Source organism: Ambystoma mexicanum, chromosome 3p (assembly GCF_040938575.1).
Source record: "Ambystoma mexicanum isolate Mex_15411 chromosome 3p, UKY_AmexF1_1, whole genome shotgun sequence".
In the NCBI taxonomy this organism is placed as follows: domain Eukaryota; kingdom Metazoa; phylum Chordata; class Amphibia; order Caudata; family Ambystomatidae; genus Ambystoma; species Ambystoma mexicanum.
In genome coordinates, this window is record NC_090925.1 from 548,911,389 (window position 1) to 548,936,422 (window position 25,034).

Genomic DNA, 25,034 nt, shown 5'->3' on the forward strand with positions numbered 1-25,034 from the left:
TGCTTCCGCTCACACCAGGCACACGAACCGGAAGAAACCATGACCGCTCGTACCGGGCTTATTACCAGTGCTCCATAACAGACAAGTACGACAAAAGGTACCCACTCCGCCAATCCTATAGCCCAGGGCCAGCACAGACACTGCCTAGAATGGATGAGGAGCCTCTGGACGCCGTTAACGACACCTCCATTGACAGTCTCGACTAAAGCACCAAAAAGCCATGCATCGCGTCGTTAGAGCCATCACGACATAGCCGTGTTAGACACGAAGGACACGTGCCATCGGGACAGTCACGCACCTGAATACACGTACGTACAGTTCTATATGCTAGAGGACAGTCACATATACATACTGTTTTGTCTTTTATTATTGTCTCATTAGCTTGACTGCCGCAACGCTCAAGCCACAAGAAGCTAGAGATCCTGTGTAAATGCTTGCAGCTGCTTACATGCAATTAACTATGGAACTGCAGGAGCACTTGAAGGAGCTGACAGCGCCATAAGCAACTAACCTATGGATACTATAGAACGGCACAACCAGGTTAGGAGCCATGCCATAGCTCAGGAAAATTACAGTAGGCCACAGCCGTCTCAGTAGAGGCTGAACCGAGCTGAATTCAGAGCAACAGAAGAACCAGGTGGGATACGGCCTGCTGCCAAGGCCACTGAGATAAAAGTGACATTCCTTTCCCTCAACTACAGTAGCACCAGCTGCAATAAATACAAATAAACTCAAATTCAGAACTGTGGCGCTCCAAAACACGGTCTCTGGACATGTGACTGGCTGAGCCGGTGACGAACTCAAACTAGCAGCTGGGAAGCAAAGCATTCTCAAGCAGCCAAACATTGGCTTGCAACAAAGTGTTCAGAAGAAGCCGAATGTTGCACGAGAACGAGCACTCTCAGTCTTAGGTGGTGCACACACGTTTAATGCAGACACATATTTGTTCATTACCTTGAAAAGGGACACTGAGCTGAGAACAGACTTGGGTCCCAGGCCTGGGGGCGACAGCTCTAGCCAATCACAGTTTAGCGCCCTAGGGGTGGGTAGTGATGGGAAAGAACCAATAATCAGACACTCACACTGCAATATTGTAGAAGTAGCATTTTTCAGGGATGAGCCAGGCCAGCCATCTGACATGGGAGAGCCAATGAACTAACAGCTATAGGGTGCCCCATAGGTGGACTACCACTCAGCGCCCAATCCACACGTTCGATAGGTTTGCTGGAGAAGGACCCAGGTTGTGACATCAGTGTCACGTGGATTTGGCTAGAAACTGGCCTGCGAGTAAGAGATCACTGAGGAGTTCCAGGAGCCTGTTCCTTGTACTGATCCCTGTTGCTGTTGGCTGTAATAAACCGCAGTTTGAATTTACCGTCTGTCTGGGCCTGTGTTCCTTTGAGTTCGGGGTCCGCGAACTCCCAGATGCCCTCCAGTCTACATGAGAGTTTTTTTACTAACAAGTTGTTAGCGGATCAGCAATGGCCGGGTTCAAGGGCACATGTCTTTCAGACGACAGACCACCTTTTAGGTTGTCAGTGAGATGGTAACCTTGAGGTGGTGCCACTGTTGAGTGTAAACCCAGAGTGTCAATGACCCTTTCCAGAGCCCTAAATGTGGACACTGGAGATAGGGCCGAGACTGTTGAAATTCTAAGCCTGCTGACATGTCTAGACCACTGGCGTCTTGCAAACCTTGAGCCAGTTGTTGTAGTCTACTCTGGTCCTCAAAATCCCTCCCACGCCCAAAAACATCAGGTCGACATCTTGGTTGTCGGCATCATGACCGCCGAATATACCCGCCATAAATTTGGACTGTGGTGTAAAGACTTTGTTGACAGCTGTCGACGGCTTGTCCTTTGGTGCCATAACTGTGGACGTCGGTGTCGACTGAGGTCGAAAATGTTGTAGCATTGACACCCATGGACGCACAGGGATAATCCGACTTCCATACTACATTCAATTTCGAAAGATTAATTGGCGCAGGCGTAGTCTGTACCGGGGCACTAGATGGGTCGGGTGCACAGAGTGCTGCTCTTTGCTCCGAAGCATGCTGCATGTGGGTGGGAGCCGCCCTGACTGCAGCATGCTGCCTGAACATTTCAAGCATTGGAAGACTTCAAATCCTCCCCCTCTTGGCGGGTGATAGGCTTTTACCTCTTTCCAGCGACGACTCCGAGTCCCGACGGTGACTCCTCAAGTGAAACCTTTTCTTCTGCCGGTTGTGTATGTCCATTGGTTTCGGGCCTCCTTAGACCGAACCGTCGACGCCAGAGATTTTGAGGGCGGTCGACCCAGAGCAGGCTTAGCAGCTTGTTGCAAAGTGATTTCGCCATCCTGGTGCCACAATCGGTACACCGCTTGAAATCAGGCACTCGTGCGACAGACATCTCATGTCGAGGAATTTCCCCAAAAAATTGAAGTACGTTTTCCGTCAAAGAGACTAGCTCTGTGTTCTTAAAGCAGCGTGTTAGCACACGGAAAAAAGAAACGCAGTGACACGCTACTTATACGCCTGACCGGCATCATGTCCGAAGCCGCCGAGCAAAAACAGATGGATGGTCGACGGCCGGGTCAAGGTCCACTACGCCCCCTGTCGAAAATTTCCCAAAGCAGCAAAGCTGGAGGGAACATCTATCAGATGAGGAATCTGCAAGAGAAAAGCAATCCATTGAAAGAGATTCCAATACTTCATGTTTGACATTGGCCGATGGCTCCCCTGAACAAAGCTGCGGACCTCAGACCACCAAGAGCATTTGAGAAATTCTTGATTTCAAATCCGGGGGAGAAAACCCTTTTCTATTTTCTATAAGAGGAGCTCCTAGTGGGCAACCTGAGATATGTTCAGAACTGGGAGCAGATACCGGGGTATCTATATCGACAGAAGAATGAGAGTTATTATGGTGAGATATTCCCAAGCTAACTGGCTCCCTACAGATCAGAGAATCATCGTATAAAGCAATGCTGCAGATGCACTGCACCCCATATAGGATAGCACAGACAAATATTGGAGGGAATGCAATGGCAAAGGTGACTGGCTACATATATGGATGGACTGTCCCAAAGTGGCTACCTATTGGGGAACCATTAATAAATATATTCATCAAATCTTTGGAGGGCAACCACAGGATCACAAAGGATCTCCTAGTAGGAATCGCAACCTCCGAGGGGAAAAAAAGAAAAAATGGCCTAAACAAAAACCGCAAGGTCATACTATCCTTCAGGTCACAGGCTTAGTGGTGATAGCCCAACATTGAAAATATAAAGATCCTCCAAGAAATTCAGTTTTACCATAAACAGCAACAGACGTTAGATGTACCTTTTTTTCCACACACAGCGCTTTCTTATTGAAAGCTTACCATTACCAGCATGCTAAGTGATGCTAACCGAACACATCTAGAGAAACGCAGTGAGACTGAAACAATCACAGCCCCAGCTTTTTAATCACATGGCATTGAGATTTATGCAACGCTTCCCTTTCTAATCGGCCATCATTTTTCACCTCTTTGTGACAATGGCCACAACACACATTTCCCATTCCCTTTTGTTATCGATACATTTTATTGTATAAAGTTTATTTAAAAACCAAATGATGTAAGGTTTGCTTATGAACCAAATCACAAATAAAATACAATTATTATTATTATTTTTTTTAAAAAGCTCTCGATAATTAAACCCTTGTTGGGACACTGCCCCGATCCCTTCAGATGCAGACCCTCCTCTCTCCGTGCACACAGCTTTTGACTGTTTTGCGGGACGAGGCAGGGGAAGAGGCCCAGGGATTTCACACAGCAAAATAAACAGTGTTCATTTTGATGTCTGATGCAAGGAGCTATTGGGAACCCTCGGGCAAGCTACCAGTGGCTCATGAGCTACTGGTTGAAGACCCTGGCATTAAGGGCTCAGAAGTTCAAGTCCTTGCATTCAGCACACTTCATTCAGTATTCTTAACCAGCAATTGCAGTTTTAGCTTCAGACTACAAAGTCAGGTTTATAAGTACTAAAATGCAATGATAATTGGTTTAGCATCTCACACCCACATGCGCTTATTTGAGTTCTCTTTAAACATGCGATAGTCCCCTGCTCTTAGTTGTTTGATGAAGGCATGCAGCTAGTTATGCATTATATGCATATAAGCAAGAGACCACATACATTTAATAAGAAAAAACTCAAGTCATCACCCACTATTATGCGCTCAGAAAAAAACAAGCCATCTTAATTAACACAGCTCAACTTCAAATTAAAATAGTTCTAGGAGGTGTTTAGTAGAATATACATCTCTCCCACCTGAGCATCAAATCTAACATCAAAAACAGTCAGTTTAACATAAGAGATCACTCATAACTCAAGTTTCAAATGAAAGGTCAAGGCATAAATAGTTTTCAAAAATGTATTAGCACAGTTTACTAATTAAATGTTTCTTGATTAGCAGATGATCTTATTTGATTAGCAATTTTGTACTAATATTTTTGTCACCAGAGGTTATTTGTATCCAAAACATCAAATGAGCAACAATACAATATTTCTATGTACAGCTGAAGCAGGCCATTAGTGAGATAAGTGCCTGTAAAATGTCATGGTTAGCTGCATGAATGGACACAAATAAATATGATAAAAAGGCTCTGAAAATAGTTTTCAGTGCAAGGCTCTGCGCAGCTGGGTGCAGGCGGTCTTGCACAGGGCAGAATCCTGTATATTTGCTGTGTAAGGAGAATTTGCAGAAGTTTTATAAATCAAAACTTTCACAATGTTAAGGAATGTCCTAGACTGAGACCAAGTACGTAGTAAGGTGTTGTTGGCAGACATTGTAATTGTCAACGTCAGGTGGACAAGATGGACCTTACTTGTCATTGATAACTGTTTTCAAAATAGCATTAAATAACCTTTAGTGGGGCGGGCTGGGCCCCTAACGGTCCTCAGGCCCGAGCCAGGTAGGCCCAAGCAAAGCTTTACAGCACTGTACAAACATGAAAGCAGTATGTCTTGCTATTAGGACTCATGGCCACCATCTGGTGTGCTGACTTTTTTTGTTTGGTTTTTAGGGAACCAGGCTTTTAGAGCAATCATGCTTTCATTTAAAAGAAAACACATGGCCGTTACTGGAAATAACTATTTCCAGGATCTGAAGATGAACCAGGAAGTGCACAGGTGAGCGTTTGGGGGGGGAGGGGGGGGCACTCCAGTGGTGACTGCTTGGGGCACTACCTCCAAGGACAGGGTGAAGGCTGGGCAGCGGCATAACGACCCAACATGAAATGCGGGCGGCTGCGTGTAGAGACTGCTTGCAATCCCAGCCACCAGATTGGCAGGCTCTCTCTTGCAGGTGCTAATATATAATCCAATCATAACCGTAGAACAAAGCGAGCTCTGGAAACTAAATACAGTGAATGGTATTGCAGTAGATCTATAGACAGGATGGAAATATCGATCACTACTTATCTAGTTAGCTTTGTGTATTCATTACGTAAGAGGAAAGAAAGTAAGAGACTAAGCAGAGTGGATGCGAAGCAGGCAGTGAATTGGGCAAACTAGGCGGAATATTATACTTTTTGGCCATCTCCTGTTTGGATATTAAAAAGCAACAGGGTGATAGGTAGGATGTCAAGCGGGTAGGGAATTAGCTTATGGTTTGAGCACCAGTTTCACAGATTAACGCAACCAGCAGGTCACAGAACTAGGATTGTCATCAAAAGCAGTTGACCGTGTGATCATGTCCATTTTCAATAGTGTTCACTTGTCAATATGACTCATCGCCCCCAACAAAATGAAATATAGTTGACACTATAAGATTTAGATACACTAACCTACATTTTACTGAAGAACATGGCAACAACGCAGTGTTTTACAGTAGCAATACTGTAATTATGCAACAACTAAATTATTAGGAATGGAATTGCAGGACTTTCTTTAAAAAAACAAGTTAATCCATACTGGTCTTTGACAAACAGAATATAGTTAGCTTAATAAAAGTATCATCCCGATTACTTCTGGTTTACACTTATTTGAAAAAGAACCTTTCTTGGCTAGCACTCCCACATAGGACTGTCACTTTTAAGACAAGCAGGGATGATTGCTGCTGGACTCCCTCTTAAGGCCCTTTTGAACTTTCAGTGAAAAGAGCAAAGAAGGTGGAGAGTGCCCTCTGGGCAATCGAAAGACATGCAGGGCGAGCTGTGCTTTTATTTAACAGGATAATTTAAAAAGCTAGCTTTGCTACATACAAGTGTACATTTAATTAGCAAACCTACAGAATTGTATAGCAAATTGCTATGAGACACTGCTTACTTTATTTATATTTGTTTATGATTTATATAGCACCTTAATCCAAAGCTCTTTACATAAGTATAAAAATATTACAATAGTGTGAGGAATTACATAAAAAGCGAAGCCAAAAATCTACTGGATAAAAAGGATTTTCAACAATTTACGAATGAGAATAGACAGAGATAGAACGTAGTGAAAGATGAAGAGCATTCCAATGCAGAGGAGCGAGAAGAGAGAATGTACAGAAACGTGACTGGGCACAAGAAACAGAACAAAGAACAAGAAGGGGTATAAAATGAGAGAAGCGAGGATAGATAATCCAGGGCAAGACCATAGAGTGATTTGAAGACAAGACATAAGAAATTGAATTTAAATTGAGCCTGCAAAGGAGTCAAACAAAAAAGTACACAAATAGAGGCATTGCAGACAGATTTTAAAGGAGCAAGACAAAAGAGCGTAGCGGAACAATAGAAGAGACGTGAACAAATTAAAGGACATCAGTATTTTGGTAGCATTGAAAGTTAGGGAAGAGCGAACCTTACGCATATTGAATAAGTGAAAACGACAGGCACGAGAAAAGATTGAAATGTGATGTTTGAAAGATAACGCAGTCAAAGTGAAGTCCCAAATGACAAGCAGTTGATGCAATGGGGAGGTTAGATGGTGGAAATTGTATAGACGCTGGAGGCAGAGGGGGAGGAATAGTAATAGAAGGAAGGTAATAAAAAAGGTGTACTTCAGTTTTAAGTGCGAGATAATGAGAGGACATCCAAGATGCCAGTAAGCATGAAGACAGCTGAGCCTGTATGTCGGTGCAGAAGGTAGAAAAGGAAAGAAAGAGTTGAGTGTCATCGGCATAAAAGTGATGCGATAGGCCATGAGAGGAAATAACCTTAGCCAAAGAAGAAGTGTAAAGAGAACAGAAAATGACCAAGAACCGACCCTTGTGAAACCCTGTGGGCAAGAGAGTGAGAGTCTGAGGTGGTCCCTGCCCAGGAGGCAGAAAATAACTGCTGGGATAAATAAGATTTGAACCAAGAGAGGACAGAACCTGAAAGACCAAAGGATGAAAGCGAGACTAAAAGTGAATGGTCCATGGTGTCAAAATGCAGCAGAAAGATCCAGTAAGATGAGTAGAGAAGAGTTTGGAATAGCGTTCCGTGAGCAATGAGTTTAGAACTAACAGAAGAGATGTCTCTGTAGAGTGCATGGGGCGGAAGCCAGACTGAAAGCGATCGAGTATTGAGTTTTTTTAGATAAATGATGAGACAAGGTATTCAAGTAGCTTAGAGAGATAGAGAAGAGAGATTGGACGAAAATTCACGGCTAGAGAATAGTCAGCAGAAGGTTTTCTCAAACTAGGAATAAAGGCATGCTTCAAAGAAGGAAAAACTGAGGTTGAGAAACATATTAAAGAAAGATGAAAGGTAAGATATGAGAAACGGATAGACTTTGGAAATAAAAGTCGATGGGATAGGGTCCGTAGGAGCAGCAGTAGGATGGGCACAGGTCAGTAAAAGTGACAGATGATGGAGGAAAAAAAAATGAGAGAAAATAGTAGTAGGTAGCAAAGCGGGAGTGAAGTGTAGGACTGGAAGAAGAGGAGTCGATAGCAAGGCAAAGAGAAGCCAACTTAGAAGAGAAAAATGAGGCTAAGTCAGAAGCCAATATCGAAGAGTTAAGCGAGTGATCGGGAGTAGGAGGAGAAAAGATGAGTTTGAAAAAGTCGTTGTGGATGAGATCGGAGAAATACGATCGTTTAGCAGAAAGAAGGCAGTCATAAAATGTGATATGAAGAATAGGAATTAAAGTCAACCTCAGACTGGAGCAAACGCCTTTCAAGACGACTTAAAGCACGTTGCATTGAGAGAAGGTGGACCGAAAGCCAAGGCTGCGAGGTTATGAGAAGGATAAAAAACGGATGTGGGATAGAGTGTCAAAAGTTGGAGAGTGAAGAGAAGCGAAGGCAGTGAGACGGTAAGCACGAGATGCATGAAGCGTACAGTATTGAAACCACAGGTTACGTTGATAAAAGGAAAGAGGAGAAGTTAGTCTATTTAAACATATGAGATGTCAACCATCAACACTGAATACAGGGGCAAGTAGAGCATCTGCCCCCCAAGTTCTTTAGTATTGGGGCAGGGGACTCACTTTGCCCGCCTATAGGTTGAACTTCCGAAATTAGACTGTGCTCAGTGTGGCTGGAAATGAAACGCAATTGGCTTTAAAGTCATGTACATGAGCTGCAATGTTGGTAGTGCGATTTTGAACACAATCAAGAGATCCATATCTAATGTTGAATTCTTTGAAGTTGAGCGACAAGCCCCAAAGTAGAAAGATACCAAGGTAGCTGAGCAGGTTGAGTGACTGCTTTTGAGAGATTATAGGTTTAAAGACGGCTGTACATTGTATGACTCCTTTAATTTTTTTTGTATAGATAAAAAAAAAAGTGCAAGTGCTTTAAAATGGTAGGTTGGGCTGATTGCTTGATCATACTTAGTGCGGGGGTGGGCAAATGTCCGCCACCACAGTGAAAAGCAAGTGGTACTCCTGATCACACTGCTCAGTTTGATTAACAAATAACTTTAGAGGTATATCCTTTGATAAAACTCATATGGGGGGGCAAACATCACCGGCTATTTGTGGGGTTAGTCCACACACCCAAAAAACGGTACATTGATTGAAGAATCCTGTAATGTACAGAAAGCTTTTCGAAGTTTAAGAAGCAAGTTTCACTTTGGGCATGCGTTTGTTGTCGTTTCTGTGACACTAAGCTATACATTTACAAACAATAGTTTGCCTAGCATCTAGGAAGCCTATTGTAACAAATGGCCACTCCCTCAATTATTGTCATGGTGCATCTATTCCCATGTTGCCGCCTTCAGGAATAAACAGGCTGAGCACACAAAGTGTCTGTAAACGCGTGTTTGATCCTTTAAGGAGGCCCTTTCTGACTCGTGAAAGTGATCTTTGACATAGGGGGGCAAAGCAACAATTAGGGGGACAATTGCCCATCTTTGCCATCCCATAGGGGCGACAAAGTATGTAAACGGTCAATTTCTCCAAAGCCGATGAAATAACGGAGCGCCGTCAAATTTGAACATAAATAATGGGCTGTGTTACGTGGGAAAGTGTACTATATTAACAAACACAAGCGAAAGGTTGTGCATCGGATAAGATATACCATTTCACTACTTCTCGTTGTAACATGCCCGAGGCTGTTCCAGCTTAGCGGCCTAGAGCGGGAATTGCAGTCTCTATTTGAGACATAAGTATTCACTGACGCACCCCTGCAACTTTTGTATAAACTGAAAGCGTTATTTACACATCATCCTCTCGAGCTTCGGTTAAAATAATGGATCCATTGCTCCAGGTTCAAACGACAGAACAGGTTCCTCACGCCTCATTACAGAACAGAACTAGTGCGTAAACAATGAAAAGTTAGTTTTTAAGAGCAAAAAACTCAAACGCCCTCTTCCTGACCTCGGGTCTGCAGAAAAAGAAGACCACACTCGTCAGAACAGACGATGTCTGGCAGAAGCACCTTCGCCAATTAAGTGTGGCATTGTATGAGTGTCAACAACTGATTAAATTGGTAGACGAACCAGGTTTCTGGACAAATATACGCAGGATATGTGAAAATCGAATAAACTAAGCATTCTCCCGTGTGGAGGGATTGTTTACATGTTGGTAGTGCTCGCCCTGATCAGAAAGCCACGTGACAGGTGCCAGACGAGCCGACACGTGGTGTCTGCTCCCAATCCCCGCGGCGTGGCAGAAGCTGGGGAGGAAGAGGGCTGAAGGATTCCATCACCGGGCTTAGCCATCACCGGGCTTAGTTGTTAAAGTGAAATCAGCCAGGTTTCATGTTCTGAGCCATGGCAGAGGACAGGACGTGGCCACTAAAGTGATGGCCAGTGGACCGACTACCTTGACAACAGTCCCGTCCCCCAGACACACAGGGTTTCTTAGGGAAACGAGGGATTACACTGTTGCCAGCAAAGAACCAGAATTGCAATAATGACCGCACAGTACACTACTCTCCTTAAGAAATAAGATATTTTTTGTGGCAATTTTGATATGATCCTACGTACAAGACTTGGTCCCTGTGCGTATTGCTATAAGAGGGAGGTACACAAACAGGACAGCTTAAAACACAACTCTATGGTGGTGTGGTCGTTCCCTCATCAGAACGCCCTCACTGTATAGTGTCTGCGCATTACCTTCTCAAAAGCTGGGGGTGTCCACAGATCCTAAGGAATGAAGCTCTGTAAATCTACCTCCGCCTCACATTCAAAACCAGGCAAAATGGCGCGTTACTGACCTCACCGCGCAGGCGCACTGCGGCGTGCCTGGAATCCTGATGTGAAGAGCCTACCATAATGTGACATCACTACGCTTGCGCGCTGCACACTCTATATTTTTGGCATGTCGTCATAATTCACAATTTGCCAGACCATACTTTGCGCATGCCGTTCGCAGCTGCTTTGGAACGCGGTCGTACAACAACTAGAGTTCCAAATAGGCTCACAAAATGTGGCAGCAGTGAACGCCATATTGCTTTGTCGAAACAGCTTTAGAATCACAGTTTTACTATGCAGCTGATTGAGTCTGTGCTGAAAAGGGTTGATTGGTGAGGTAAAGAAGATACTGAGAAGCAAGAATCTTTTATATTCCTCCTACCACCTTCGACATTTCAAATTGAGGTGAAGTGAAAAAGACAGTAGTTTGATTATCCAGCAAATGCATTACATTTAGTGGAAACTTTTACCCTCATAACGAGTTGGGCTGTGCTTAAAAAATTATCGGTAATACCATACACCACTGCATTAACGCCCAAATACGAGTTTGCAGGTAAGGAGGAGGAAAAACCACCAGCAAGAAGCTGGAGGCAATTCCACCACCTTACTGCTCAAATTCAGCCAAATCTGCAGAATTACCGCCAGCGGTAATACCGCTGAAATCCTCAATAGAGACCCGTGGACTTCAATTAACGGGGACTAACACTGACTACCATCACTTGTAATCTGTCAGTAATACGGCCGGACCAAGTTGGGGTAACAGTAATTCTGTTTGGTTGTATCTCAGCAGATTTACCGCAACAATACCACCTAACTTGTAATGAGGCCCTTTAACTTGAGCTGCAAAGAGCTATCTTACTCATTTACTACCTGCCGGTGTTGTAAGACCTTATGGGTGTAATTTGTCTGATTTCTTTGTGGGCTAATGCAGATAGGTGAAGGTGAGGTTTTGTAGGGTTATTGGTTGAGGGGACGATCCTAATGTTTACAGCAGCCTGGTTGTGGGAACGTGGTTGCATTGGTGGCTATAGTGGAATAAACTTTTCTTCAGGGGTACAGCAGGCACATGTAATATAACAATGCATTAGTGGTTACAGATGTGAAGAACACATTCTATTGTACTATGCAATATAAACTAATTTTGAGTGCATTTTGCAGAAAGTTCTCGATTATGATCAACACTGTAAATTAGTCGTCAGTTCTTCATTCACATCTTTGGTGGGGGGAGTTTTAATTTCGATTAATGCAGTTGTTCCTTTTCTCTTAGGAAAAAACAATGGAAGACCCAAAGGAGTAATTTTTTGGAGCAGTGGGCTCCATATTGTCCACAAGGCTTTCTGGGGCCAGGGCCTGCACTACATCCAACGCTCTGTTCTTAAATACGTTCCTTCTCAAGCACTTCGCTCAGCTACCTCCAACTCTCTAAGGGTCAGATGCTTCTCGAGGCAGAGAGTGGGGGGTAGATCTCTCTCCTCTGCATGGGCCTCTCTCTGGAATGGCCTCCCTGCCCCTCTCGAACTTGAGCCGGACCACCTGAAGTATCGAAAACAGCTCAAAACGTTCCTCTTCTCTGCTTTCTCTCTCTCCGTCCCCTGCTGACCTACCTGACCTACCTGTCTGCCGCACTAACTGGTTGCTTGGCCACCCTCAGAGTCTCACTGGGTGCCATTCTCTCTCTTGATCAGTCACCCCTGCACTGCCCCAGGGCTTCCACGCACTTAGGTGCTGTAACTGTAACCTCTATAGTCACTTGCCTCCTTGCACTTACCCAGAGCCGCGCTGACCCTGTGCTGCACTTACTCTGTGCATCGCTGCCCTATTTCCCTGTCATTCTCCCTGGCACTTCTACCCCTCTAACCCCTTGCACTTCTCGTTATCGCACTTGCACGATCTGAATGACATAAGGTCTAGTAAGATTGTTTGTCTTGTTCTACCTCTGTCTTCCCCCGTGTCTTGTCGCGCCTAGAAACACTCGTGTACAGGTGCGTTCTAATTGACTTGTATCATATATATGCAAGACTAACTCTGCTACTCTGCACATATGCTCTGTAAGGAAGGCATGATATCAAACAGTAAGACAGATGAAGGCAAGTCCCCTTATACTCACACTCCAGAATAAAGGCAACCCGCTCGGGAAATAGGCCAGGAGATAGCGTTGCAAGGATAACAAGGTTTAATTGTATAGAATACAAATATCAGCAAATGACTGTGCTGTTCGAGAGCACTCTGAATCATCCTGCTACAAACAAGGGCTTAGAAACCCCACAATCATCTGTTACATACAGTACTAATGGGTGCCACTGATTGGAGGCACCCTACACATGAACCTGCTGGTTGCAACATTGGCTTTTACACAGACCGGTCTTGTATCAGTCTCCCAAACTCACCGTCTGTGTTGATTTAAGGCAGATTTGTAAACACATGCAAAAAGTTGGGAAAACACGACTACAAAACCATATTGCCAGACAACATGAAGAGGTAGTAGAGCAAGGTGGTCCAGAAGGCCACTAAGAACGACCAGCACTAATGCCAATAGTTATAAATATAAAAGGCAGCGTTCAACATGAATTTTTGAGGGTACCTAGACCAAGTGCCCTCTGTAAGAAACAAAGTCAATATAATCAGTGAACTACGCCAATTTACAATAATACATCAATCAGTTGAGTTATATTTTTAATTCCATTCCACAGCCTGACACTTGTTTCGAGCAGAGCTCTTCTTCAAAGGCTGTGCATCAAAATACAATTTAAAACCATTAGCATATTGACCAATGTATACGCATCATACCAATTGGGCAAACACATAGGGGTTGAAAAAGGGGGGAATTGGCCACAATCATAAATGTATGATACATAACAGCATTGTTTAAATCATTACAGTGTTACATAATCAGTATGATTGGATAACCATAAATGATAAAGAGAAAATAAAAATAAATTACCGTTGCCAAAAGACATCCATACGGTTCCGAAACCATTAAGAAGCATGACAAAACAACATGATAAGAAAATAAGTGAGGTGCGGTGACTAAGCAACCCTGGATGATAAGATTGGCTGGATTACCAATAATAATTAAAATATCAAGGTATAATTACTGTTGATGCTTGTCGAAGGCGAATAATCTGTGCAACAAGAATTAGTGTCCAAAATCACAATTGTTACAAAGTGCCATAATGTTGCCAAAATTAATGTAACAAAAACCGAAAACCAAGATTAGCAATGTATTGCACTTACCAATAGTACGATTAATTCTAGGTTACAATTCCAGGACTAGACTGGGTTAAATTAAATATAACAATAAGTGTTAGAGCTGCATAGCCCATTCAAAGAGTTTGTAATTATGTATTTTTTATAAAAAAAATTGCAACACATTATTAATAGAAGTAAAAGAATTACCTTAATAAACATTGCAATTGCAACGACTAATTATAGTAGACTGCAAAGATCCGCAATGGAGGGGGGAATGTTGCCCACGAAGATACAATATATCCGCCAATTCAAAGTAGCCACGATAGTCCGATGTCAGTTGACAATTGAGCAATTAGCAGAAAAAGACAGAGAGCCAAAGCACGGAATTAGGTGAGTGAATAGTAAACGAACATGATTAAGTGTCAGGGACCGTATTCTTACACATTGCGGTAGATGGACTCTGTGGTCCCGTGCCCGCTTGTGCGGTATCGTGCGGAAGTGCAGTTCCAAGATGGATGCCTGTCGGATTTCTCCAGCCGACAGCTACGGTCTAGTCTCTTCACGTCCCTCCGAGAGACTACGGACCGCTCACGTGATACTATATCCAGACTTCAAGCCAAGGTTTCATCGCGTCGCTTCTGTTACAGACGCTCCGGGAGTTCGTTATTTGAATCCTGTATTTACGTGTCTATTAGTCCTTGATTACTCTTTAAACTGTCCAAATCTTGTCTTTATCTATCTCTCAGAGATTATCTCCATTCAACCTTTCCAATCTCTGCTACCTTCGTCTCCAATCCAACCCGGCGAACCCTGCTCAATTTAGCCGTCTATAACACCTCCTCCACGGCATTATCTTCTGCTTTGAACCCCATTTGGGTAAGCTTCATATTCCCTGAGTCCTCTCTTCTAGCCCCGATTAGAATCACTTACCTGTCTGTTCTTGCAGATCTCCTGCCTCTCTTCCGTTGTTCTTCCGAAGCCCAGCTCCGAAGTTTCAGTCCCAATCCTTTCCTCCAAGGGTGAGAACTTTTCCCTTCTGCCTTCTCTTTTGGTCTTCCCTTTTTACCTTTCACTGATACTATCTATTCCTCTTGTTTACTCAGAAAGGATATCCTGTGCAATTTCCGTTTGAAACCACCTCTCAAGGATTCTCCTGCTACTACTACTTCCCGATCGACGAGCTTCCAGACTCGACCAGGGTTTTCTTCCCATTAGAGGGTTTCCCTGGCGATCCTATCCTCTCCCCCGGTTTTCACTTCTTTCCGGGTCGGACGGGCCAGGATTGTTTCAGGGGAGCTTTCACTGCTGCATTTGACTCTTCCACATTGGATTTCCGTATTGTCAAGGTGAGCGGTTTTGTTAAGGTGTATTACCACTTTAAACTGTTTGCAGTAATTAATAACAGTAAGCGACGCCCAAAAAAAAAAAAAAATTGACATTCGGAATCCTTATGGAGCAGCAAATGCAACAATTAATGGCAGCTATGCAAGCCATGTCCTTAGAGATGCAATCTTTAAAACAAGATAATGCTCAGCTGCGACAGCAAGTCACTAGGGCATTTTCAGACACTCCCCCTTCTTCCTTACATGCCCTAACTGTAACGCTCACCTGGTTCCCACGGAGGCGCGGCGTCGAAGGCGCAGAACTCTGAAGATGGACAGGAAGGGCCCCTATATTCTGGCTTCCCTGGCTCGTTGGATACCCTCCTGTGCGTGAAAAGGGAGTATTACCAACTGTGGAACAATGCTCAAGCCTCCCACTCCCTTCCAACCCTCCACGATACCTCCTCCACGATTCCCCGTGTAGCCTCACCTTAGGGTTTGGAAGGATGAGCTCTCCATCCTGCTTTTGAAGCAGGGGCGCGTTGAAACCCAGTTACTTCACTGGATTGAGGATTGATGGGAGTTCAGGTAAGCTTGACTGTTCAGGTAAGGCGCTGTAAAAGTTCTGTTCAAAAGTTCAAGCTTAATAATAATGTTCGTTGTCTAATTGCAGCAAGCGCTAATGCTTATGTCTTTTTCCCCTTAGGGGCCGGGGTTCGGAGTGCCGGAGATATGGCGCCGACCCGAAGTGAAACAGTTCTGGATGAGCGCTCAGGTAATGTCTTTGCATTCGCTCATTCAATGTCTTTGTCTTTTTTCCCCATAGGGGCCGGGGTCCGGAGATGCCAGGAAGCGGCAGGACCCGAAATGCAGTGGGAATAATCCAACAGGTAAGACTTAAAAGGAAACTGAGCTTTCCTTATTCCTTTTCTCCCTCTCACCTTTGTTCTTGTCTTTTTTCCTCTAGGCGCCGGGGCGTAGCTGAATCCGGAAGATCGCTGCTGAAGATGGAAGCGCCTTGCAAAGGTGAGTAAAATGCAGCGCTGCAGCGATCGAAACGAAATGCCTTTAAAATGATGTCTTCCTTTTCAGGGCCGTTGGAGAAATGACTCCGGGATGCAGATTTAGCAGGTAAGGGCTTTTCTTCTCCTATTCTCTTCCTTTCTCCCCTTATAGGTGTTCCAGGGTGCTGGCAGGCGTGGCTGAAGTCAGGATGCAGGAGCTGACACGGTGAGCGTCCAGCTGCTAGGTGCAGAACAACGCGAAGCATGTGTGGCTGTTCGGGTGGGGTTTAAATAGCCTTGGAAGAAGTTCCTGGTATGTATCCTTCCACCAATCAGGTATGTATCCTTCCCCGACCACACCCGGGTGGTGAAGTAGTCCTACAGGTTAAGTAGTCCCATTTAGGCCTCAAGAGGGCCTGGATGAAGCAGCAAGGTCTGCATCAGGTAAGTGTGCACCCAAGCACTTAAACACATATCCTCTTCTATGAGCCTGGCGCCTAAGGCGCCAGGACTGGGGTCCAAAGGGCCCCGACTTGGGCCCGCTGAGACTTCCCTGGGGAAAATGATGTCTGCCTCTGGGGTTGCTGGGCCCGGCCTGGCTCCTTAGAGGTAGGCATCATGACAGTACCCCCCTCAAGGCCCCTCCCAAGGTCTTTTCCTCCGGGGGTTTTGGTTTGTGCGGGAATCTTCGATGGAATCTTTGAATTAATCGTGGTGCGTGAACATAGTTACTGGGTTCCCAAGATCTTTCCTGAGGTCCATATCCTTTCCAATCAACAAGATAGAAGAGTTTTGACTTAACTATCTTGGAATCTAAAATGTCTTTCACTTCGAATTCTAATTCTCCATCAATTTGGACAGGGCCTGGGGGCTCAGACAGTCTGGTTCCAGGTTGTACTGGTTTTAGAAGAGATGCGTGAAAAACGGGATGAATCCGCATGTTGGATGGTAAATCGAGTTTAAAGGCCACTGGGTCGATAATAGCTTTGATGGGGTAAGGCCCAATGAATCTGGGATTAAAAGTTCGCTGACCCTTGAGGGGTAGATGTTTAGTTGCTAGCCATACCTGATCTCCTACTTGGTAAGGAGGAGTTTTACTTCGGTGCAAATCAGCGTTTTCTTTATACTTTTTCTTGGCTTGCTGTAAGTGGGTTGTAGCTTCTTTGAAGGCTTGGGTTATTGTGGAATGCAGGTGATTTACTGCAGGCATCTCCAGGGTCAGAGGTGGATCTAGGTCAGAGGTCCGAGGATGGTGGCCATACAGGGTATAAAAAGGAGTCTGTCCGGTTCCAGAATGCACTGAATTGTTGTATGCATATTCTGCAATCCAAAGGATGTCCTTCCAATTCAACTCGTATTGGTGTAACATGCACCGCAGATATTGCTCGAGAGTCTGATTGGTTCTCTCGGTTTGTCCGTCGGTCTGGGGGTGGTGGCTGGTGGATAACCGCACGTCTATTTGTGCTAGTTGGCAACATTTCTTCCAAAAGTGGGAGATAAATTGACTTCCACGGTCTGAGACTAATATGGAAGGGAAACCATGTAACCGCACTATATTTTCCATAAATTCCTTGGCCAAGGTGGAAGCTGACGGCAATCCTTTTAAAGGGATAAAATGGGCCATTTTGGAGAATAGATCCACTATTATGAGAATCGTGTTGTAACCACCACAAGGAGGCAGGTCAGTTATAAAGTCCATTGACAAGGTGTGCCAAGGTGCTGGTGGAATGTCCAAAGGTTGAAGTAGGCCGGCTGGCCTTTTCTTTTGACTCTTATTTTGGGCACAGATTCCGCAAGACAACACAAATGACTTTATGTCTTTTCTCCAAGAAGGCCACCAGAAGTGGCGTTTGATCTTTTCTTCTGTTTTCGCGATACCGGGGTGTCCTTCCATTAATGATTCATGATGACGGGTAATGACAAGTTCCTGCAATTCTTTACTTGGCAGAAATAACCGCTCTTGGAAGTAGGGTAAATCATCCTTAACGGTGTAGTGAGGACCCTTTTGACTCCATTCCAGTAAGGCAGAAGAGTCAAAAAGCTGTTTTACTTGAGCTTGGATGTCCTCAATGGTTTGCAATGAAGTCAAGCCCAGAATTCTTTGTTCCGGTATGATTGGCACAGGTTCTAAACTCAAATTGGGTTCTTCCATGCCTATCCAGGATAAGGCATCTGCCTTACCATTCTTGCAGCCAGGGCGATAGGTAATTACAAAATCAAATTCCGCAAAGAATAAAGCCCATCAGAGTTGTCGCGAAGATTGAGCTTTGGCCGTCTTTAAATACTGCAAATTTCTGTGGTCCGTAATTACGGTGATGGTGTGTCTTGCACCGAGAAGATAGTGACGCCAAGCCTTGAAAGCTGATTTAATAGCCAGTAGTTCTTTGTCGGTAATTGCGTAATTGAGTTCAGGTGGAGAGAATTTTCTGGACCAAAAGGCTACAGGGTGTAGTTGGTTAGTTTCCTGGTCTCTTTGCGACAGGACAGCTCCCATGGCCGAACTGGATGCATCGGTTTCCACGATGTAAGGGAGATCTGGGCGCGGGTGCTTCAATACAGGTGCAGAGGTGAATTTGGTTTTCAGGTCCTGAAAGGCTTGTTCAGCCTCAAGAGTCCATTCAAAGCGTTTGTTTTTCTTTAGGAGAGCTGTGATGGGTTGAACAGTTAGAGAAAATTCCGGGATGAACCTTCGATAGAAATTGGCAAAGCCAAGCATGCTTTGCACTCCCTTCACAGAGCTAGGAGATGGCCATTTGAGAATGGCGTCCACTTTCCGCGAGTCCATTCGGATTCCTTGAGGTGTCAGGATGAATCCGAGAAACTCCACTTCTGTGGTATGAAAAACGCATTTTTCGAGCTTGGCAAATAATTTGTGCTGGCGCAATTTCTCAAGAACTGCCCTAACATGGTTTCTGTGATCAGATTCTGAGGAGGAATACACCAGGATGTCGTCAATATAAATGATGACACAAACATCGATAAGTTCCCGAAGAACATCATTCATGAAGTACTGAAAGGCGGCAGGTGCGTTGCACAAACCGAAGGGTATTACTTGATATTCGAAGAGCCCAAATTTGGTGCGGAATGCAGTCTTCCACTCGTCGCCCTCTTTTATACGTACCAGGTGGTAAGCTCCTCGGAGATCTAGCTTGGTGTACACACGAGCATCTTTTACTTGGTCGATAAGCTCAGGTATCAGGGGCAAAGGGTAACAATTCTTAATCGTTATCTGATTTAGGGCGCGGTAGTCAATACAGGCCCTAAGGTCTCCTTCCTTTTTAGGTACGAAGAACAAAGCGGAAGAGACTGGTGACTTTGATGGGCGAATGAAACCATTGGCCAGGTATTGATCCAAATACTGGCGCAAATGCAGGTTCTCAGGTTCAGTAAGAGCATAAATCCTACTACAAGGTAGTTGTGCATTGGGTACCAAGTCGATTTGGCAATCGTAAGATCGATGGGGAGGTAAGGTGTTAGCCTGCTCTTTCTGAAAAACGTCTTGGAATTCTTGGTATTCAGATGGTAGCTGTACAGGGGTGGAAGTTACAGAGGCTAGACCCATAGCTGGATTCCTTGGGTAACAGGTTGGTTCACAATCAGGAAAAGTTATCTTCTTTGCTCGCCAGTCTATTCTCGGATTATGTGTTTCTAACCAAGGGATTCCAAGAAGTACTTGAAATTGTGGGGCCTTGATCACATCAAACACGATTGCTTCCCGATGTCCGTCCTGACCCACCAGAGTGATTTCAACTGTGGAATGCGTTACAGGCCCTGAGGCTATTTCGGTTCCATCAACTGTAGTAATTACATCTTGGGCTACTTTCGGGCGGAGAGGAAGCTTAATCCTGGAAGCCAATTCACGGTCTATGTAATTTCCAATAGCTCCACTGTCTATGTATGCTTTTATAGCATGCAACTGCTGAGGCTGTTTTGGGTTCACAAGCACCATTGGCATGACAAAATGCGAGGTCAAAGAGTTTGTTTTCAAGCTCGGCAAGCGGACCCCTACGCTTGTCGGGCTAGGTCGTTTCCCGAACCAGGTGTCAATAACTCGTTATCAGTGGCTCTAACCACCTTCCTGGGTGGTTTAACTGGACAACTTCAAAGAAAGTGACCGGAAGTTCCGCAATACAGACAAAGTTGCATTTGTCGCCTTCTCTCTTGTTCCTTCTGCGTTAATGGTCCTTTAACACTGCCAATTTGCATAGGTTCGGAAACGTCAGTACTCTTGGAGTTAACGTGGGTCTTGATAGGTACTCTGGTTTCATACTTGAGCCGATCTGCTTTTCTATTTTGAAGTCTGTGATCAAGTTGAACCACTAAGTCTATGTAGTCTGCGCAGGCCTGGGGTGGATCTACTATCTGAGCTATAACATCTTTAAGCTCTCCGCGCAGGCCTCGATGAAACAATGTGATCCTTTTATTTTCAGGCCATCCGGTTTCCACAACTAGTCTATTAAAGGTGGCGATATAGGACAAAAGATCCTGATTACCTTGTCGTAAGGATAGCAGTTCGTTGTCAAGGGCCTGTCCCTGCGAGTGTCGAGCGAACAATCTTTCCATGCTGGCCTGGAAGCCCTGGAAATCCCGGAGAATGGGATCATCCTGATTTACCAATGGAATAGACCAATCGGCAGCACAGCCACTGAGGTAAGATAGTACAAAGGCTACTTTGGTCTGGTCGTTGGGGAAGGCCCCGGGCCTGCATAAAAAGTGTAAACGGCATTGGTTCATAAAAACGGCATATTTCTTGGGATCCCCCGCAAAATGTTCCGGCGGGGCCAAAGGCATGTGTCCAGGTAGATTGATTTGTACCGGGTTATTCGAACCCATTGTTGTAGAAATATCTCCGGAAACAGGTAAAGGAGTGTGCTCTGCCTTGGCCTGCAATAACCTTTTGGCCAGATCATCAGTTCTTTCCTTGGATAGGATTAGTTCCCTTCTGAGAGCATTAGTCTCCTGGCGGGCTGAGTGCACTTCTGCCCGTAATTCCCCTAAAAGATGGGCCAGCTGATCTGTCTCGGAAGTCTCCATAGCGCCCAGGTGGGAAATTGTGCTAAGGCTTCGCGTTCTGTAACGCTCACCTGGTTCCCACGGAGGCGCGGCGTCGAAGGCGCAGAACTCTGAAGATGGACAGGAAGGGCCCCTCTATTCTGGCTTCCCTGGCTCGTTGGATACCCTCCTGTGCGTGAAAAGGGAGTATTACCAACTGTGGAACAATGCTCAAGCCTCCCACTCCCTTCCAACCCTCCACGATACCTCCTCCACGATTCCCCGTGAAGCCTCACCTTAGGGTTTGGAAGGATGAGCTCTCCATCCTGCTTCTGAAGCAGCGGCGCGTTGAAACCCAGTTACTTCACTGGATTGAGGATTGATGGGAGTTCAGGTAAGCTTGACTGTTCAGGTAAGGCGCTGTAAAAGTTCTGTTCAAAAGTTCAAGCTTAATAATAATGTTCGTTGTCTAATTGCAGCAAGCGCTAATGCTTATGTCTTTTTCCCCTTAGGGGCCGGGGTTCGGAGTGCCGGAGATATGGCGCCGACCCGAAGTGAAACAGTTCTGGATGAGCGCTCAGGTAATGTCTTTGCATTCGCTCATTCAATGTCTTTGTCTTTTTTCCCCATAGGGGCCGGGGTCCGGAGATGCCAGGAAGCGGCAGGACCCGAAATGCAGTGGGAATAATCCAACAGGTAAGACTTAAAAGGAAACTGAGCTTTCCTTATTCCTTTTCTCCCTCTCACCTTTGTTCTTGTCTTTTTTCCTCTAGGCGCCGGGGCGTAGCTGAATCCGGAAGATCGCTGCTGAAGATGGAAGCGCCTTGCAAAGGTGAGTAAAATGCAGCGCTGCAGCGATCGAAACAAAATGCCTTTAAAATGATGTCTTCCTTTTCAGGGCCGTTGGAGAAATGACTCTGGGATGCAGATTTAGCAGGTAAGGGCTTTTCGTCTCCTATTCTCTTCCTTTCTCCCCTTACAGGTGTTCCAGGGTGCTGGCAGGCGTGGCTGAAGTCAGGATGCAGGAGCTGACACGGTGAGCGTCCAGCTGCTAGGTGCAGAACAACGCGAAGCATGTGTGGCTGTTCGGGTGGGGTTTAAATAGCCTTGGAAGAAGTTCCTGGTATGTATCCTTCCACCAATCAGGTATGTATCCTTCCCCGACCACACCCGGGTGGTGAAGTAGTCCTACAGGTTAAGTAGTCCCATTTAGGCCTCAAGAGGGCCTGGATGAAGCAGCAAGGTCTGCATCAGGTAAGTGTGCACCCAAGCACTTAAACACATATCCTCTTCTATGAGCCTGGCGCCTAAGGCGCCAGGACTGGGGTCCGCTATGAGCCTGGCGCCTAAGGCGCCAGGACTGAGTCCAAAGGGTCCCGACTTGGGCCCGCTGAGACTTCCCTGGGGAAAATGATGTCTGCCTCTGGGGTTGCTGGGCCCGGCCTGGCTCCTTAGAGGTAGGCATCATGACACTAACGTACAACGGAGATCCATATAAGCTCAAAGAATTTCTAGATAGTTGTACGGTCCAATTTACTTTCAAATCTCGTTTTTTTCCTACAGACAAGGACAAAGTGGGGTTCGTGATTTCCCATCTTTCTGGCCCTGCATTGGCTTGGGCCACGCCTATAGTCACTTCTAATAATGGGATCCTAGATTCTTACCCCGCCTTCTCCAATAGCCTTAAGTCTATGTTCGGCAGAAAGGAAATATCAGTTTCCACACAAGAAAGACTTCTTGATTTGAAACAGGGAAGTAAGGATTTGCTAGGATACATAACACAATTCAAACAATTGTCTTCAGAAGTAGGGTGGCCAGATGAAGGGCTTCTTACCCTTTTTCGTAGAGGCTTAACGGAAGACCTTAAAGATGAGGTTTCTAAGGTACCTCGTCCGGCTAATTTGGCTGACATGATTACTCTAACTATGCAGATAGATTATCGAATGCAAGAACGGTCTCATGAAAGAAGGAAGATCAAAGGATCTCGACCTTCAATTGATCATTCCTATGTTGGGAATAGGACTCTTCCCCATACTGAAGAGCCTATGCAGATAGGGACCGTTAGAGGTCCGTTATCTGCAACCGAAAAGGAAAGAAGAAAGAATCTTGGACTATGCATGTACTGTGGGTCCTCTTCTCATGTACTGAAAGATTGTCATCTTGTTCCTCCTCGTCGCTTTACTACTCCAAAGTCGGGAAACTCCAGAGCTCTACCGAGAGGGGAAGAACGGTAGAGTTACGGAATTCTGTTTCCCCCTGTAAGTCGAGTCTGACAGTAGACAATGCCTCAACCAATCAGACCATGGTAGTAGTTTCCTTGTCCATGATACTTTCAGAACACATTCTACCTGGTATTCCCGCCTTGATTGACTGCAGAGCGGCTGGGAATTTTTTGGACTATGAATGGGCTAAGAAACACGGGATTACACTCGTATCCAAGAACATGGTTACTCCTATTCAGCGTGTGGACGGTAGTCCCTTAAGTTCAGGACCGGTAAAAGAACAGACCGATCCTATCACTTGCATGATCGCCGGCCATAAAGAAACTCTGGTTTTTGATCTGATCAGAACTGCCCATTTTCCTATCATTTTGGGCCTTCCCTGGTTAAGACTCCATAACCCATATATCAACTGGTCAGCAGGTACTCTGTTCTTGGGATCAGAATATTGTACTCACCATTGCCTTTCTCAGGAGTCAGCAGGCATACGTCTCCCCACTATTGAAGACCATCATCCTGCTGTTTCCTCTATTAACCACTTGGAAATGATCCCTAAATGTCATTGGGAATTCCGATCTATATTTGCAAATCCCGAATTTCCTATTTTACCGCCTCATAGAAGGGATGATTGTCATATAGATATACACCCCGAACAGCTCATTCCTTTCGGCCGTATGTATGTGCTTTCACAACGGGAGAAGACTGTTTTGAAAGATTATCTTCAAACCAATTTACGCAATGGGCTAATAACCGAATCTGTGTCTCCAGCCGGAGCTTCTCTTTTCTTTATCCCTAAGAAAGACTCGGATGAACTTCGCCCTTGCATTGATTATCGAGGATTAAACAAGATAACCATTGCTGACAAGTATCCTATGCCTCTCATCACAGACATCCTTGAAGCGGTTCGAGGGGCTACTGTTTACACTAAGCTGGATCTCCGAGGTGCTTACCATCTCATACGAATAGCTGCAGGAGATGAATGGAAAACTGCCTTTTGCACCCCTTTCGGGCACTATGAGTACCATGTCATGCCATTTGGCCTGGTCAATGCACCGGCAATATTTCAGCGGTTCATGGACCACCTCTTTGCCGACATTCTGTTTCATTTCGTCATCATCTATTTAGATGATATCTTGGTTTATTCCAAGAACCCAGAGGAACATATCCGACATGTCAACACAGTGTTGGAACGTCTTCAAAACAATCATCTGTACTGTAAGTCCACTAAATGTGAGTTCCACCAGGAGCAAGTCAATTACCTCGGATTTCTGCTATCTTCTCAGGGCATCTCTATGGATCCTAAGAAAGTGTCAGCTGTGTTGGATTGGCCAATTCCCTCTAGCATAAAAGACATTCAACGATTTCTTGGCTTTGCCAACTTCTACCGGAAATTTATTCCGGATTTTTCGGAAATCATTTTACCCATCACCAGGCTTCTTAAGAAAGGGGTCCCGTTCGTCTGGAAAGATACTGCTCAGAACGCTTTCCAAACGCTAAAGGAGATATTCACTTCTGCTTCAGTTCTTATAAACCCCGATCAAACTAAACAATTCATTGTGGAGACAGACGCTTCGCAATTTGCGTTGGGTGCCGTACTATTACAATTATCAGAACAGGGAGAAGAAAGACCTGTGGCTTATCTGTCCAAGACTTTCAATGCGGCAGAACAAAATTATTCAGTACTTGAGAAAGAGCTTCTGGCTATCAAACAATCTTTCAAAGAATGGAGACACCTACTCCTGGG

The 25,034-nt window shown here is 45.1% G+C and overlaps 1 protein-coding gene across 2 annotated transcripts in view; it reads right to left on the reverse strand.

Annotated features, from left to right (window-relative positions):
• The window catches only part of CSE1L (chromosome segregation 1 like), a 1,325,092-nt gene extending 1,314,467 nt beyond the window's left edge, over positions 1-10,625 (reverse strand). Inside the window, exon 1 of one of the 2 annotated variants that reach the window (XM_069651279.1) lies at positions 10,588-10,625. The gene's annotated coding sequence lies outside the window, so the exon portion shown is untranslated. Of the gene's footprint in view, positions 1-10,486 lie in introns of both variants that reach the window. The other variant, XM_069651278.1, reaches the window with a different exon arrangement.
• Positions 10,626-25,034: the final 14,409 nt, after the last annotated feature.